Source organism: Pan troglodytes, chromosome 12 (assembly GCF_028858775.2).
Source record: "Pan troglodytes isolate AG18354 chromosome 12, NHGRI_mPanTro3-v2.0_pri, whole genome shotgun sequence".
In the NCBI taxonomy this organism is placed as follows: Eukaryota; Metazoa; Chordata; class Mammalia; order Primates; family Hominidae; genus Pan; species Pan troglodytes.
This window is the reverse complement of record NC_072410.2, coordinates 98,504,720-98,522,146: the sequence shown is the minus strand read 5'-3', so window position 1 is coordinate 98,522,146 and position 17,427 is coordinate 98,504,720. Positions and strand designations below refer to the sequence as shown.

Genomic DNA, 17,427 nt, shown 5'->3' with positions numbered 1-17,427 from the left:
ATTCACAATAGCCAAAAAGTAGAAGCAACCGAGTGGAAGCAAACGTCCATCAACTACAGATGGATGAATGAATAAACAATAAACAAAATGTGGTATATCCATATAATCCATAAAATATTATTTGGCCATAAAAAGGAATGAAGTACTGATCTATGCTATAACATTGATGAATCTTGAAAACACTATGGTAAGTAAAAGAAGTGAGTCACAAAAGACCATATATTGTATAATTCCATTTATATGAAATGTCTAGGATAGGCAATTTCATAGACACAGAAAGTAGACTAGTGGCTACCTAGAGCTAGGGGTGTTGAGGGAGATGGAAAGTGACTGCCATTGGGTATAGGAGGTTCCTTTAAGAATGATGAAAATGTTATAATATGTATCTCAATAAAGCTGTTTTTAAAAAATCTATTCACGTGACATACAAGGTGTTTTAGGCTCTATCTTCCGCCTACCCTACCAGGTATTTCAACCTCCCCACCTCCACCTCCATTTGATCTTATTCCCATGCCCCCGCTCTTTGCACCTGTGGAACTACCTGCCTTCTGAGTGACACTTCCACTAATAATAGCTTCCTTTGCCACAGTCCCATTTTGTCTTGTATTATCTCATTAAACTACATACCAGCTAGTATTGTTACTTTTGTTTTCACGCCTGCCCCGCTTCTATTAGACTGTGAGCTCCTGAATGGCTCTTTAACTTCATATACCTAGTGCCCAGCAGTCAGTCACATGGTAGGCACTAAAATATTCTTTAATAAGCACAGGTTAGCATTCTTTCAACTGCACAGAAGACAAACCCAGCAACTTGAGTTTGAATCCCAGTGCAAGTACTTCCTAGCTTTGTGGACTTGCACATGACATAGCTTCAATTTCCTAACCAAATAATGTGGATACAGTAGACCCCCTTATCTGCAGTTTCACTTTCTGAAGTTTCAGTTACCTGTGGTCAACCATGGTCTCAAAATACAAAATGGATAATTCCAGAAATAAACAATTCATAAATTTTTAATTGTGCACCATCCTGAGTAGCATGGTAAAATCCTGCATTGCCCGCCTCTGTCCCAACCAGGATGAAAACCATCCCTTTGTCCAGGGTGTATCCACTGTGTCTATGCTGCCTGCCCATTAGTCACTTAGTAGCTGTCTCAGTTATCAGACCGACTGTCACAGTATCACAGTGCTTGTGTTCAAGTAACCCTTATTTTACTTAATAATGACCCCAAAGTGCAAGAGTAGTGAGGCTGGCAATTCGGATATGCCAAGGAGAAGCCACTTCCTTCAAGTGAAAAGGTGAAAGTTCTCAACTTAATATAGAAGGGAAAAAATTGTATGCTGAGGTTGCTAAGATCTACAGTAAGAACAAATCTTATATCTGTGAAATTGTTAACAGTATATTGTTATAATTGTTCAATTTTATTATTATTAATCTCTTACTGTGCCTAATTTATAAATTAAACTTTATCATAGGTATGTATATATAGGGAAAAACATAGTGTGTATAGGTTTCTGTACCATCCATGGTTTCAGGCAACCACTAGGGGTTTTGGAATGTATTCCTTGCAGATAAGCAAAGTACTACTGTAATCGTACCTAAATGCCAGGTTATTTAAAGGCTTAGATGTCATGTCTGGAAAACATCTGGCACATAGAAGGTGTCCATAAATGATGATTATTACAACAATTATTTCAACATTATTTTAATTATAATCACTAATCAACTTTTAGTTGTAATCACAATCACTAATCACTAATCTAATTTGTTTTACTGAAACAAATTAGAGTTGTACCAATTATTAATAAAAGGACATGTTTTTCTCACTTTAATCAATATTCGAGAAAAAAGTTATCATTTCTATCTAGAGGCTTAGGGTCCCGAATATACAAAGCATTAAGACCTAAAAGCCTCAAAGAGGATAACTTCTCTATACAAACTTAGTTCTTAATTCTAGTTCTGCAATTTAGCAACCTCAGTTTAGATTTTTAAACACAAATTATAAGCTCAGATTTTTATAAATATTGAGTTTAGCCTTCAAAAAAATCAACCAATAAGCCAGGAGACATAAAAGGACAGGAATAGCAAACTAATACTGAAGTGGTTAGTACTCAAATTCTATTGAAGATTTAAATCAAACCAATTTTTGAAGAATAGTCAACAACTCTGAACAAGACAATTCACCCACACAAAGGGGGATAAAAATACCTAAGAATAGCTTGTGACTCAGCCTGCATTCCTATAAGGGGTCCAAGGGGGGCTGATAATATTTAGCCTATTGTCATCTGTCTCATATCAGAACTAAATATTACAGCAAAACTATTTACTTTACATGAAAAAAAGTACACAGGGAAAGAAATTCAGACAGATGCTTCACTTTCAAGTAAAACATCACCTCTTTGAAACAAAGACAACTTTTAAGTTTTGAAGCCATACAAGAAAACAAAAGAAAGAATAAGCAGATTCTATATCATCTATATAACAAATATTTAAAACTTCCTTGAAAACAAACTTAAAAGGTAAATGGGGAAAAATCACAACACATGATAAGCAGTTAATATTTTTAATGTACATAGGGCTATTAAAATAGATAACGAAAACACTAAGACCTCAAATAAATAATCTACAAAAGAAGAAACAGAAGAAATAAAAGTAGTTAATAAATGTTAACATCACTAATAATTAAGAAAACGAGGCTACCCACAGTGGCTCATGCCTGTAATCCCAGCACTTTGGGAGGCTGAGTGGGGGCGAATCGTCTGAACTCAGGAGTTTGAAGCCAGCCTGGGAAACATGGTGTAAACCTGCCTCAATAAAAACTACAAAAAAATTAGTTGGTCCCAGCGGGAGGCTGAGGTGGGAGGATGGCTTGAGCCCAGGAGAAGGAAGTTGCAGTGAGCTGAGATGGCAGTGAGCTGAGATCCCGCCACCGCACTCCAGCCTGGGCAAGAGAGCCAGACCCTGTCTCAAAGACAAAACAAAACAAAACACTGGCCAATACCCAGGGCTAGCAAAGGTGAATTAAATAGGGTGCTTGCAGGTACAGCCCATGGGAATACGTATTGGTATCACTCTTCAGAAGGCACAGTGAAAACATATATCAAGAGTCCCACCAACATTCATATCCTATAAAGCAATAATTTCACTTCTGGGAATCTGTCATAAGGAAATAACAGTAAATGTGGGAAATGCTTTAATTACAAAGATATGGCAGCATTAGTAATCATTGAAAAAAACTAAAAATGAATGTCCAAAAATAAAGGAATATACTAAGCCAAGTATCATGCTTCCACTTAAAATCAAATTCATATGATATGTGAATTAAATCTCAATAAAGCTATTTTGTGATCAAGTTCAGTTAGACCACATAATAACATGGAAACTGCTTATGTTCTTACAATTTAAAACTTACATTTTGATATAAATGTGCATATTTATTATGAAAATTAAAACAGCAGCCACCAATCATCAATATTTACTAAGTGCCAAGCCCTACACTACAAGTTGTTACATGTTATCATGGTTACCTCATTATCACTGATACCATCACCAGGCCCATCCTGGAAGGGTCTCAGGCCCAGGGCCATCACCAACTGTGGGGCTGGCCCAAGATAAACGACACTTTAAAGAAGGCTTCACTAAACATTTTCATAGGCCCCTTGAGAATGTTAAAAACAAATTTGGAAATTGAGCCCAGTGGGATTGTGGGTCTGTTCTACCCTACTTTTCAGCCTTCTTATATAGATTATTCCTATGGTAAGATTAAAAATTAAGGGCAAAAGGCTAATTTCCTTTCCAGTCACAGTGTAAAACAAAGACCAAAATAAGAACTATGTTAGGTTAGTTTGAAATTTCTCACTGAACCAAGTTAAAACAACAGGTAACATTAGGCACTTACACTAAGCAGAAGTCACTGTGCTAAGCACTTTATATTACATATAACAACACTAGGAACTAGCTAATATTTCCCCATTTTACACATAAGGAAACAGAAGCTGAAGAGAATTAAAGTAACTTGCCCAAGATTATACAGTTATTTGGTGTCAGAGCTGGAAGCAGGTCTAACTTCAGAGGCTGTACTCTTATCCTCTATGGTTATGATGAAAATAAATGAAATTTTTATTAAAATCACATATACTTTATCTAAAATGAATACGCACTCGTGAAGAAAATGATCTAAAAAATATGAAACAGTTAGTTAAACAAAACAAATGTTTACCGTCTGGTAATAGTCCCCTAATCCACTAAATGTCTGCCATAATCCACTGCTGAATAGCTCCACAAGTAAATAAATCATTTAATGTCCTGATGTATCTATGAAATTATATTTTAAGTGAACCTTTTGAAACAATACTATACATTCTGCAAATGAAATATGCTGCCCTCTTGGAGCTGTGAAAATACATATTTCTTGATCTATTAACTGTCCTAATTCTGTTCAGTTTCCTCCCTTCCTCTCCCACTTCCTCTTTGCTCTCATATCCTTTAAGACCAGTTCAGTTCCTCCTCCTCAAGAATACCTATATTCACACTTTACCCAAGAGAACTCTAACATTAGTTTCTGCGCTCCACAGCTGTAGGATGTTACAAAATCCAAAAAATGAACTCAAGTAAAAAATACAGTATTTCTGATGTACCTTCAACTTTAGATCTATCCACTTACAGAATTAATTATAAACATTCTTATTTTTCTACTTCACACTTGGAATCCTGTCTTTAAAATCAGCACACAGTAACCAAAACAGCATGGCACTGGTACCAAAACAGACATATAAGCCAATGGAGCAGAACAGAGACCTCAGAAATAACACCACACATCTACAACCATCTGATCTTCAACAAACAAGACAAAAACAAGCAATGGGGAAAGGATCTCTTATTCTGTAAATGGTGCTGGGAAAATTGGCTAGCCATATGCAGAAAACTGAAACTGGACCGCTTCCTTACACCTTATACAAAAATTAACTTGAGATGAATTAAAGACTTAAATATAAAATCCAAAACCATAAAACCCTAGAAGAAAACCTAGGCAATACCATTCAGGACATAGGCATGGGCAAAGACTTCATGACAAAAATGCCAAAAGCAATTGCAACAAAAGCCAAAATTGACAAATAGGATCTAATTAAACTAAAGAGCTTCTGCACAGCAAAAGAAACTATCATCAGGCTGGGTGCAGTGGCTCATGCCTATAATCCCAGCACTATAGGAGGCCGAGGTGGGAGGATCACCTGAGGTCAGGAATTCCAGACCAGCCTGGCCTGCATGGTGAAACCCTGTCTCTATTTTAAAAAAATCACAAAAAGGCCAGGCATGGTGGCTCACATCTGTAATCCCAGTACTTTGGGAGGCCGAGGCGGGTGGATCACCTGAGGTCAGGAATTTGAGACCAGCCTGGACATGGTGAAACCCCATCTCTACTAAAAATACAAAAATTAGCTGGGCATGGTGGCAGGCACCTGTAATCCCAGCTACTCGGGAGGCTGAGGCAGGAGAATCACACTTGAACCCCGGAGGCTGAGGTTGCAGTGAGCCAAGATCGCACCATTGCACTCCAGCCTGGGGGACAAGAGCGAGACTCCATCTCAAAAAAAAAAAAAAAATAGCTGGACGTGGTGGCACATGCCTATAATCCCAGCTACTTGGGAGGTGAACCTGGTAGGCAGAGATTGTGGTGAGCCAAGATCGCACCACGGCACTCCAGCCTGGGAGACAGAGCAAGACTCTGTCTCAAAAAAAAAAAAAAAAAAGAAAAAAAGAAACTATCATCAGAGTGAACAGGCAACCCACAGAATGGGAGAAAATTTTTGCAATCTATCCATCTGACAAAGGTCTAATATCCAGAATTTACAAGGAACTTAAACATATCTACAAGAAAAAAAAAAAAACCCCACCAAAAAGTGGGCAAAGGATATGAATAGACACTTCTCAAAAGAAGACATTTTTGAGGCCAACAAACATGAAAAAAGGCTCAACATCACTGATCATCAGAGAACTGCAAATCAAAACCACAATGATGGCCGGGTGCAGTGGCTCAAGCCTGTAATCCCAGCACTTTGGGAGGCCAAGGCGGGTGGCTCATCTGAGGTTGGGAGTTCTAGACCAGCCTGGCCAACATGTCTCTACTAAAAAGACAAAAATTGGCAGGGCGTGGTGGCAGGCGTCTGTAATCCCAGCTACTCAGGAGGCTGAGGCAGAAGAATCACTTGAACCCAGGAGGCGGAGGTTGCAGTGAGTTGGGATCGCGCCATTGCACTCCAGACTGGGCAACAAGAGTGAGACTCCGTCTCAAAAGCAAAAAAAAAAAACAATGAGATACCATTTCATGCCAGTCAGAATGGTGATTATTAAAAAGTCAGGAAACAATAGATGCTGGCAAGTCTGTGGCAAAATGGAACGCTTTTACATTGTTGCTGGGAATGTAAATTGGTTCAACCATAGTGGAAGATAGTATGGCAATTCCTCAAGGATCTAGAACCAGAAATATCATCTGACCCAGTAATCTCATTAATGGGTATATACCCAAAGGAATAGAAATCATTCTACTATAAAGACACATGCACACGTATGTTTACTACAGCACTATTTACAATAGCAAAGACACCAAACCAACCCAAATGCCCGTCAATGATAGACTGGATAAAGAAAATGTGATATACATACACCATGGAATACTATGCAGCCATAAAAAGGAATGAGATCATGTCCTTTGCAGGGACATGGACGAAACTGGAAGCCATCATCCTCAGCAAACTAACACAGGAACAGAAAATCAAACACCCTATGTTCTCACTCATAAGTGGGAGTTGAACATTGAGAACACATGGACACAGAGAGGGGAACAACACACACCAGGACCGGTTGGTGGGGGGGAAATGAGGGAAGGGGACTTAGAGGATGGGTGAATAGGTGCAGCAAACCACCACGGTGCACATATACCTATGTAACAAACCTGTACGTTCTGCACATATATCCTGTTTTTTTTGTAAGAAATAAAAAAAAATCGGCACACAAGAAAGTCTGCCTTTCTTCAAAAAGTTTTTTCACAAATTTTTTCCATAAATAAAAAAGGTACTAAAAAAACTTGAATCCAAAAAAAGAAAAAGAAAATGCACCGTTAGATGGTAATAAATATATCACATTTTTGGTAATGTAACTCGTTTATTCTGAATCATTTCTGGAACTTGTTAATATAAATGTTTTACAAGTAAATACAATATGTAAAAATGCTACTTAATGGACTAATACGTACTTTCACTCATTCACTCAACACATATTTTTTACTGAATGCTGATATAACTTTTTTTTTCTTTTTTTTGTTTGAGACGGAGTCTCACTCTGTCGCCTAGGCTGGAGTGCAGTGGTGCGATCTCGGTTCACTGCAACCTCCGCCTCCCGGGTTCAACGATTCTCCTGCCTCAGCCTCCTGAGTACCTGGGACTACAGGCGCACGCCACCATGCCAGGCTAATTTTTTGTATTTTTTAGTAGAGACAGGATTTCACCTTATTGGTCAGTCTCAAACTCCTGACCTGGTGATCCGCCCTCCTCGGCCTCCCAAAGTGCTGGGATTACAGGCATGAGCCAGGGCACCCGGCACATAGATAACTCTTTTTTAAATGTATGAACCAAGATGACTCTACCAGATAAGGCACAGGTGCTGAAGTTAAAAGGATCTTGGTTTGAAACCTGGCTATTGTACTTACTAGCTCAGAGACCTAAAGTAGTCAAACTTCAGGTTAACATTTCACTTACCTTTTTGATGGGAGGATAATAATTACTCCTAGGGCCTTAGTGAGCTTTAAATGATTATGTAGAACACTTAGCATAGAGTCTAACATGCAGTTACGTGCTCGATAAATGACAACCATGGTAAACATATTTTATACTGAAGAAAGTATAGTTGAAGGAGACAGCCAATATGTGATCCTTTTGTCTTACTAAAGATGGAAATTTGTGAAACTCTACATTAAAACTAAAAATCCTAAGGTTACATAAGAAATTTTCTACTTTTTAAAAAAGATATACTAACTACATAAGGTTAAATGATTTTTTAAAATAAGAAAGAAAAAAGAAAAGCTTCTTGAAAGCTGCTGAGTTTGGGTGATGGGTACATGCTATTTTTGTGAAAATACAAATTTTTTAACACTATTAATCCAATCCCCAAAACATGCCTAACACACCTCCTCATATTCAGGAGAGATCAAGATTTTAGCCTTGAGATGTACTGAACAATGGTAACTCCCTGCTTAGTAATTCTGTACAGGTCAAGTTTTCTTGGACGAGTTTACCTTTCATTACAAAGGTGGGCACAGGGAATAGTTATCAATGCATGGAAGGGTGAAAAAATGCAAGCTTTTCAACTGCTTATTAATATTACATCAAAATAGCAGCAATGCACATTTTTTCCACGTTTTCAAAAACATAAAATACATCCACTTTATTTACTTTTGAAATTACAAGAGAGTCACAGGCACAGCCAAAAAAAGCTAAAGGAAAACACATCAAAGTTGTCAGTATCTTTAAATTTGGAAGGACGTCATTATTAATTCGTGTAAATGTTTTATGCGATGTTTCTAGGTAGCTTTTAGGTTTTATCACTGATTAACAATATAGCAAACCAGCACAGGGAGAGACGCAATTTTTCGAAACGCTTAAGAAGCTTTAAACTACAAGAGCTATGCTACCTAAACTGAGCTCACTAACAACGTAAAATTTCAAGTCACACCTTGCCTATTTCTGAGTAAGCAAGCAAACACTAGTGAGACAAACTAGAAGCATGGAGCAAAGCAAGTCATTTCTATGCTAACTTTAATTCCTATCGTAAAGGGGTTGGCTCCATCAAAAAATATTCCTATTTCAGTATTAATACAAGTTTCAAATAAAGCACACTTGCCATTGGTAATTCTGGAGCGACAAGGCGCATAATTAGTAAGTCCGAAAGGAGCATCTTTCTATAGAATGCAAAGCCATCTGCAGTTTCAGCCTCGGTTTACCCACTCACTATGCATATGCAGACGTCTTTAAAAATAAATAAATAAATACACAAATAAACTTTATCTGGCCTGAGAGATTACATCTCTCGGTGCTTCCTGTATACTCTGGAAGTCAATAACGCAGAAGGTAAATTTAACATTTCCAACTCCGGAGGAACGCGAGCGGTGGACGCCAAGCATCCGCCCACTGTCCTCTCGTGACTCGGGCTACTTTGACGCACCGGGATGCGGCTCACCTGACATTCGGCACCAACCCTTGCCAGGAAGGAAAACCAACTCCGCGAAAATAAAATGGGTCCCCGAGGAGGCGTGCGGGTGCCCCCAGAGCTCTCTTCTGCTCACACCCCGAAAGCGAGGGGGCCACGCCACCCCCGACCCTCGCCGGCGTCCGCCACCTGCCAGACGAGGCCGCGGCCAGGGACCCGGGCTCGGCCGCAAGGAAGGGGCAGCCCAGCCCAGGCCCCCTCGGCGTCTGTCCCGGCCCGGCAGCAGAGGAAGGAACCCGGGGCCGGAGGTTTCCGCCCCGCACGGCCGAGCCCGCCAGGGGCCTAGCTCGGGGGCCGCCCGTACTCCCGAGGACCCGTCCCCATCGTGCGGAGCGCACAGCCGCCTCAGCCCGACCCGCAGAGCCTCCGGGCAGCGGGCGCGGCGCCCGCACCTGCCCCGCGCCTTGCTGCAGCCCCGCTAGCGGCTTCACCCACCTGGCGCCCTCGCCGCGCCTCCCGCACGTCACAGCGCGACTCCGCGTCCCTCAGCACCGGCAGCCTGGGCGCGGGCAGGCGCGGGGAGACCCTGCTCTGCCGCCGTCGCCGCCACTGCAGCTGGCTTGGTCGTCAGGCCGCCGCCCGCGAACCTGTTGCGTAGCCCGTCACAGCGGCTCAGGGCTCCGCGGGCGCCGCCTCAGCCCCACAACAACATGGCGGCCGCGGCCTCCGCAGGAAGCCGGGGGGCGGGGAGGTAGGCGCCGGGCCGGGCAGCTGACGGCCCGCCCGCTGCCGGGCACCGACTCCCCACCCTCCGGAGCCCGAAACTGCCCGGGCGTGGCTCCTCGCCCCAGGAGTTCCGGGGCATTGAACCCTGAAGGTCTGCTCCGAGTCGGTCGGGTCCGAAGCGCTCCTCTCTGCCCTCGGGGAGGCCCCGAAGCCCCAGACCTGGCAGCCCTTCCTGGAGTTGCACAGACCCACCTGGCTCCTCCTCCCCGAGGTGACATGCTGAGCTTGGGTGGTGCTTTTCCTGCCACGGCAGACCCCGGGGTTTTGGAAAGTCCCAAGCAGTGCCTGCCACATCCCTGTTGCACCCCCCAAGGGGTTCTCCCTGGAACCTTCTCACTCGCCGAAGTTTTCTCCACTGATCTGGGGGAACGAATTCTCTGGGAATTGGGGGGTGGAAGGTGGGAAGGAGGTTGATCCCACCCTTGCCCATGGGTCTGTTACAGGCCTCTTGAACCCTTCTCAGGGACCTGGAGGACTTAACCATACCCTCGGTCATCCATTTACCATTCCTCGCCCTCCTCCATAACACACGCGGAGCGCCCACGAGGAGCACCCTCTACGCTAGTCACACTCCACACTCCGCCGAGCAGTAGGAAGACTCTGTCCCCATAGAGCATAGCACGACGAAGCTAAACTTTCCTCCCCACCCCTCGCCAAGGGACAGGCGAAGCTCCTACTCAGAATTTGTCTCTTTTCTCTCCTCCCGGTTCCTGGTCTCCTCACAAAAGACCAGAATTCAACTCAAGTCGCCACCGTATCCCAAGGTTTGCCCTTGACAAGAAGCTTCTTCAAGGGGAAAGGCTTTCTTTTGATTGGGGTGAGGGAGGAGTTAGTGTTTCCTAATGAACGTAACCAAATGTCGGCCTGGCACAGTGGCTCACGCTTGTAACCCCGGCACTTTGGGAGGCCGAGGCAGGTGGATCATCTGAGGTCAGGAGTTGGAGACCAGTCTGGCCAACATGGTGAAACCCCGCCTCTTCTAAAAATACAAAAATTAGCTGGGCGTGGTGGCGGGCGCCTGTAGTCCCAGCTACTCCGAAGGCTGAGGCAGGGAATCGCTTGAACCTGGGAGGCGGAGGTTGCAGTGAGCAGAGATTGCACCACTGTACTCCAGCCTGGGCGACAAGAGCGAAACTCTGTCTCAAAAAAAAAAAAAAAAAAAAAAGTAACCAAATGTAAGACTCAGGATTTTTGGATATAAGACCCAAGATTTCTTTCCTTTTTTTTTTTTTTTTTTTTTTTTTTTTTTTTTCCTGAGACAGACTCTCACTCCGTTGCCCAGGCTGGAGTGCAGTGGCGCAATCTGTGAGATCCGTGCTCACTGCAACCTCCGCCTCCCAGGTTCAAGCAATTCTCCTGCCTCAGCCTTCCAAGTACCTGGGATTACAGGCACTTGCCACCACGCCCGGCTAATTTTTGTATTTTTAGTAGACACTGACTGGTTTCACCATGTTGGCCAGGCTGGTCTCAAACTCCTGACCTCAGGTGATCCGCCCGCCTCATCCTCCCAAAGTGCTGGGATTGGCATGAGCCACCACGCCCGGCCAAGACCCAGGATTTCTTTTGGCTTTTAGAAGCAGGTTGAGGGCTGGTCTGGGGTCCAAAACTCATATCCCTTGATTTGATCTGTGTAGATCAAATAACCCCTGGCATCCTTTCATTCCTTACCTGTTGAGGCAGGTGAAGGTGAGATGGCTCCAAACCCAGGCCTATCTGAACTGGCCGGCCAGCTTAGGAGGAATTTACCAAACATCGATGATGATAAACAGGCTTTTCCCGCTCTCACACTCAGTGTTTTTCCTAACTCTTCGATTAGAACCTGACCAAGACCTGACAGACAGGTCCTGAGCTTCAGTGACACAGAGAAGCCTGACTCTTTTATCAGTCCAGGAGGCCCCTCACTTGCTGGGGACCAGCCAATCTGTCCTTATCTGCAAACAAACCACCCAGGCCAAGGATAGCAATCTTGAGCACGTGGCCTCATTCCCATTGCACCCTTCACCAGTTAACTGATATGCTCTTTTGGAGCCCATATTTGAGAGTCAAAGCCCCAGAATCCTTCACAACATAGTGCTCCAGAGAGTTGGTCTGAGAGGTAAAACCTATTTTTTATTCCTGTTAGGCACATAGCTAGTCTTCATTTTTCTCCCATCCTTTGACCAATGTCATTTGTGTTTTGGGGTTCTAGACCTGGTGCAATTCACCCTGAGTCTCCTTTCCTTCTAAAGGAGGTGCCAAATCCTCGGCAGGACAAAAATGGAATTTGTAGAAAGAGATGCTTATAAAGGAATTAAAAAAAATTTAAAGCCCCCCTAAAATAAACCAAAAAACTAACAACCTCTGCTGGAAATCAGGGTCCTGAATGCATGCCTACAGTATCCCAAGTACTAAAACAACTGTATCCCAGAGTTCCCTTCAGAACATTGAGGCCAGTTTGTCCATCCTGTCTTACTCTATCACAGCCCAAAATGCAAGCACCTCCAGTTATCTATCTTCTCTCTCACACATACCTCCCACCCTGTGTGATTCAGGGATAAATTTGGGCAATATTAAGCATTTGGTGGTTGGATATAAGGAATGAGAAGAAGGAGTAAAGGGTTCTTGGGTTTTTGGGTAATGGTAGTTCTATTCAACAAGATAAAGAATGGAATACAGGAGGGAAGCACAGACCTTGGAAGTGGCTGAAGAAACATTTTCCTTGCTCCTCGACTGCATCCAGATCCTAGTTTTCCACTCACATGCAAAAGCCCCTTCTCCTATGAGGCTTATAACACTAGCTACACCCATCCTCTATCCTCATCCTTATCATTTACCATCTTCCAGGGCACTCAATATATTCCTCAAGAATTTCTGCACATGGAGCAGCCAGTACTCTCCGCCCAGGACCTTCATCATCCTTAGTGTCTTTCAGTGTTCATGATTCATTTAGATGATGCAGCCGCCATCCCAGTTCCTTGACTTCCTCTTCTCATAGGGCAGCCTTGGAAGTGTGTCTGTACATTTCCTCCTTAGTATTCTCCAAATCCCAGCATCTTTTCTTTACTTCTGGCACCAGCTGGAAATCAAATACCTGGAGGAGCTAAGTCCTACCATGTTACATTTCTCTTCCTCTAGTTCTGCCACAGTCTAGGCAAGATTCTTAGACTTGTTCCTGGTGACCTAGCTTTTACCCTGGGAGCGTTTAGTCTCTATCTGTTTTCTTTTCCATGTATTATTGATCCTTCTCCTCAACCATATGTATCTTATGTTCTATCAATCTCCCCTTAAGTTAGTTTTCAAAGATTCCATCCTGTACCCCATTTCTACCATGTTTACCCCCAAAACAAACCTGCAGTGTAAGAAGAGTATAGAATAGGTAGAAGCAACAGTTCTAGAGTCCAGGCATCCCATAAGATAAATACCATTATCATATAGAGTAGAAAGACTGAGAACCTGGAGCTCATATTTCATGTTATAGTTTTACCTTCAAAACAATGCTGTAACTTTGGGAGTTTTTAATTTGTTTTTGTTTTGTTTTTTTTAGGATGGAGTTTCACTCTTGTTGCCTAGGCTGGAGTGCAATGGCGTGATCTCAGCTCTCTGCAACCTCCGCCTCCCAGGTTCAAGCGATTCTCCTGCCTCATCCTCCTGAGTAGCTGGGATTACAGGCTCCCACCACCAAGCCCAGCTAATTTTTTGTATTTTTAGTAGAGACAAGGTCTCACTATATTGGCCAGGCTGGTCTTGAACTCCTGACCTCAGGTGATCCACCCACCTCAGCCTCCCAAAGTGCTAGGATTACAGGCGTGAGCCAAGTTTTAAATAAATAATTTATAAAGAAATTAATAGGTTACAGGCAACAAAAATAGTCTTGATTTATCCAGATATTTATTATTTTGGGCACTCTTCATTCTTTCCTGAGGATCCGAGTTTCCTATGATAATATTTCCCACCTGCCAAACAAACTAACTCTGAAAATGGATGGCACTGGAGGAGCAGAGGAAGGGAGAGGAAAGGGATTGAGCAGATGGCATCATTTCCCATTTTTCAACCCCCCAACCCCAAGTTCCCATCCCTGCAGATGCTCTGCCCTGAGACTTGAAGCCTGGGGCACAGGCCTGGGTGGAGCCAATGCAGGTGCAGATCTTGACGTTAGTAGCAAATATTCAGATGGGAATTTTGAAGGCAGAAGTGGAGAAGAGTTCCACGTGAACAGCAGTAGGTATGAGTTATATATTTTTTAAATTAATAATTTTTAAAACACCCTACCATGTTCTGGCCACTAGAAACAAGGACTTCGCAAGGAATGAGCACTGGTGAGGAGCAGTGGAGACTCAATTCACAAGAATGGTCAATGGGACAAATTTGGTCCTTGGATCTTTTCTTAGCTTCTTGACCTTACAGATCTCCTTCTGGAGTCCGGGGCAGAAGAAAAGCAGAGAAGTGGAAATAGGAGTGACTTCAGGGGAAAGAGGAGAGAAGGGAAATTCCCAGCCCTGGCATGGAAGGAAGGAGTGTTCTCATTATTGGGCCACTAATGTTGTGCATAACTTGAGACTCTGGCTTGAGGCCTGATGGTACCGGAAAGGCAGTACCAGGCAAACTGAAGGGGGAAGTTAGCCGAGACTTGGGCCTAGGCCAGCACTGCAGGGTGGAGTCAAAGGCCAGACTGGGCGAGGCCCTAAAGTCCCTGGACAGGACGTGTTCATTCATTACCAAAGCACCAGGGGCTTCCAGTCTGGCAGGTGTAGCTCAGCGAAAGGGAATCCAATCTGTGTTCAAGAGTCAGAAATGTTTCCTGTCTGGCAGATATGCCCAGCTGTCTGCTTATTTCATTGTTGCTGTCTGCAGCACAAACCTGGAGTGATACCAGTTCCCTTCTTATAATAACGTAACTAATATTAATGTAGCATTTTGCACTTGGCAGAGTACTTTTGTTATTTCATTTAATCCTTGTAACAATCCTGGGAATTAGGGTAAAGTGCTGTTTGGGATTGTCTCACTTTGGTTGGTATGAAGAAAGAGAGGTAAAATCAGGCTTTTGCCTTGTGTTTGGAGAATTTTCCTATGCCTAGTTGTGATTTTCTTTTCCTCATTTAAATAGAGAAACATAGGCCATGCTCTTCTGGGTTTAGATAGCAACAGTTTTTTAATTTAAAATATGCAATGGATCAGATCATTTTGTACTGCTTGGCCCAGTCTGGCCAGGCTTTTTTTTTTTTTTTTCCTAGTATTGACATTTTCTTCTCCCAGATAATGTCTTGAGCCAATGAAATGTCACACTGTGGCCTCCCAAAGTGCAGGGGTTACAGACATGAGCCACCATGCCCAGCCCTTAAGCCAATGAAATTTAAGAAAGATAACTGCTGGCCGGGCGCGGTGGCTCACGCCTGTAATCCCAGCACTTTGGGAGGCCGAGGCGGGCGGATCACGAGGTCAGGAGATCGAGACCATCCTGGCTAATACGGTGAAACCCCATCTCTACTAAAAATACAAAAAATTAGCCGGGCGTGGTAGCGGGCGCCTGTAGTCCCAGCTACTCGGGAGGCTGAGGCAGGAGAATGGCGTGAACCCGGGAGGCGGAGCTTGCAGTGAGCCGAGATCGCGCCACTGCACTCCAGCCTGGGCGACAGAGCGAGACTCCGTCTCAAAAAAAAAAAAAAAAAAAAAAAAAAGAAAGATAACTGCTTAACTGCCCCTACCCCGGCCCTAGGGAAATGGAAATGGAATAGCTGCCCTTGGTCTAATGCCAGGGGACAGAACAATCTACAAGGGTAAGCCACAGGCAAATGCGAGGCCACATTTTGATTGTTTAAATGACATGCTTGACACTTGCCCTGTCTTAACTTCTCTCATGAAAACAAGATGAACATCTAAAACCTAGAGCTATGAAATCACTGCCCAAAGTGGGGCCCTGCATCCTCAAGCTGGTTAACATTCTTATCTGCCCTAGGGAGGAATGGCCAGGTCAGGAGAGTTTTCTGCCTTGGGGCTCAGATAGAGATTAGGATTTGGGTGCTTGGTGCCATTTGCCTTTTCTGTTTTTGCTTTTTGTGTTGCGTGTATAGAGTGGATATGTTTTCCTCCTTTTCTTGTGCCTATAGTTTAAGGATGTTTAATTTAGTAGAACCATGAAGGAGAGCAAGAAAGAACAAAAAGTACACTGCTTGCGAATTAACCTCAGAAGCCATTCCTCAACAGGATAGTTTTGGCTTTTAATTATTTATTTTTATTTTTATTTAATTTATTTATTTATTTATTTATTTATTTATGAGACAGAGTCTCGCTCTGTTGCCCAGGCTGGAGTGCAGTGGCTCAATCTCAGCTCACTGCAACCTCCACCTCCTGGATTCAAGCAATTCTTCCTGCCTCAGCCTTCCAAGTAGCTGGGACTACAGGCGCCTGCCACCATGCCCGGCTAATTTTTATATTTTTTAGTAGAGATGGGGTTTTGCCACGTTGGCCAGGCTGGTCTTGAACTCTTGACCTCAGGTGACCCGCTTGCCTCAGCCTCCCAAAATGCTGGGACTACAGGCGTGAGCCACCGCACCCAGCCTTATTTATTTATTTATTTATTTTTATTTTTATTTTTATTTTTTTTTGAGACGGAGTCTCTCTCTGTCACCCAGGCTGGAGTGCAATGGTGCGATCTCGGCTCACTGCAACATCTGCCTCCCAGGTTCAAGTGATTCTCCCGCCTCAGCCTCCCTAAGTAGCTGGGACTACAGGCTCCGCCACAATGCCTGGCTAATTTTTGTATTTTTAGTAGAGATGGAGTTTCACCATGTTGGCCAGGATCGTCTCGATCTCTTGACGTCGTGATCCACCCGCCTTGGCCTCCCAAAGTGCTGGGATTACAGGCATGAGCCACCGCGCCCGGCCTCCCTGGGGTCTCTTTTAAAGGGCACCCATCCTATTTGTGATTAGGTGATCTAATCACCTCTCAAAGGCCTCACCTCCTAATACTATCACCTAGAGGGTTAGGATTTCAACATGTGAATTTTGGGGGGACACAACATTGACACCATAGAAGATGGAGAATGTGAACAGTTCACAGAGGAAAATAATTAATTTTATCAATAAAAAAGCCCAGCACTTTGGGAGGCCCAGGTGGGCGAATCACAAGGTCAGAAGTTCGAGACCAGCTTGACTAATATTGTGAAACACCATCTTTACTAAAAATACAAAAATTAGCCAAGTGTGGCAGCGGGTGCTTGTAGTCCTAACTGCTTGGGAGGCTGAGGCAGGAGAATCGCTGGAACCTGGGAGGCAGAGGTTGCAGTGAGCCAAGATCATGCTACTGATTCCAGCCCGGGCAACAGAGTGAGACTCTGTCTCAAAAAAAAAAAAAAAAAAAGTAATTTTGGCCAGGCGCAGTGGTTCATGCCTGTAACCTCAGCACTTTGGGAGGCCAAGGCAGGCAGATCATGAGGTCAGGAGATTGAGACCATCCTGGCTAATACA

The 17,427-nt window shown here is 43.6% G+C and overlaps 1 protein-coding gene across 18 annotated transcripts in view; it reads right to left on the bottom strand.

Annotated features, from left to right (window-relative positions):
• ITSN2 (intersectin 2) overlaps positions 1 to 10,211 on the bottom strand; it is a 152,231-nt gene extending 142,020 nt beyond the window's left edge. For 6 of the 18 annotated variants that reach the window (XM_063790063.1, XM_063790066.1, XM_024354239.3 and 3 more), the window contains exon 1: positions 9,694 to 10,197. The gene's annotated coding sequence lies outside the window, so the exon portion shown is untranslated. The other 12 variants (XM_024354234.3, XM_024354236.3, XM_024354241.3 and 9 more) reach the window with 7 other exon arrangements.
• Between the last annotated feature and the right edge of the window lie 7,216 nt (positions 10,212 to 17,427).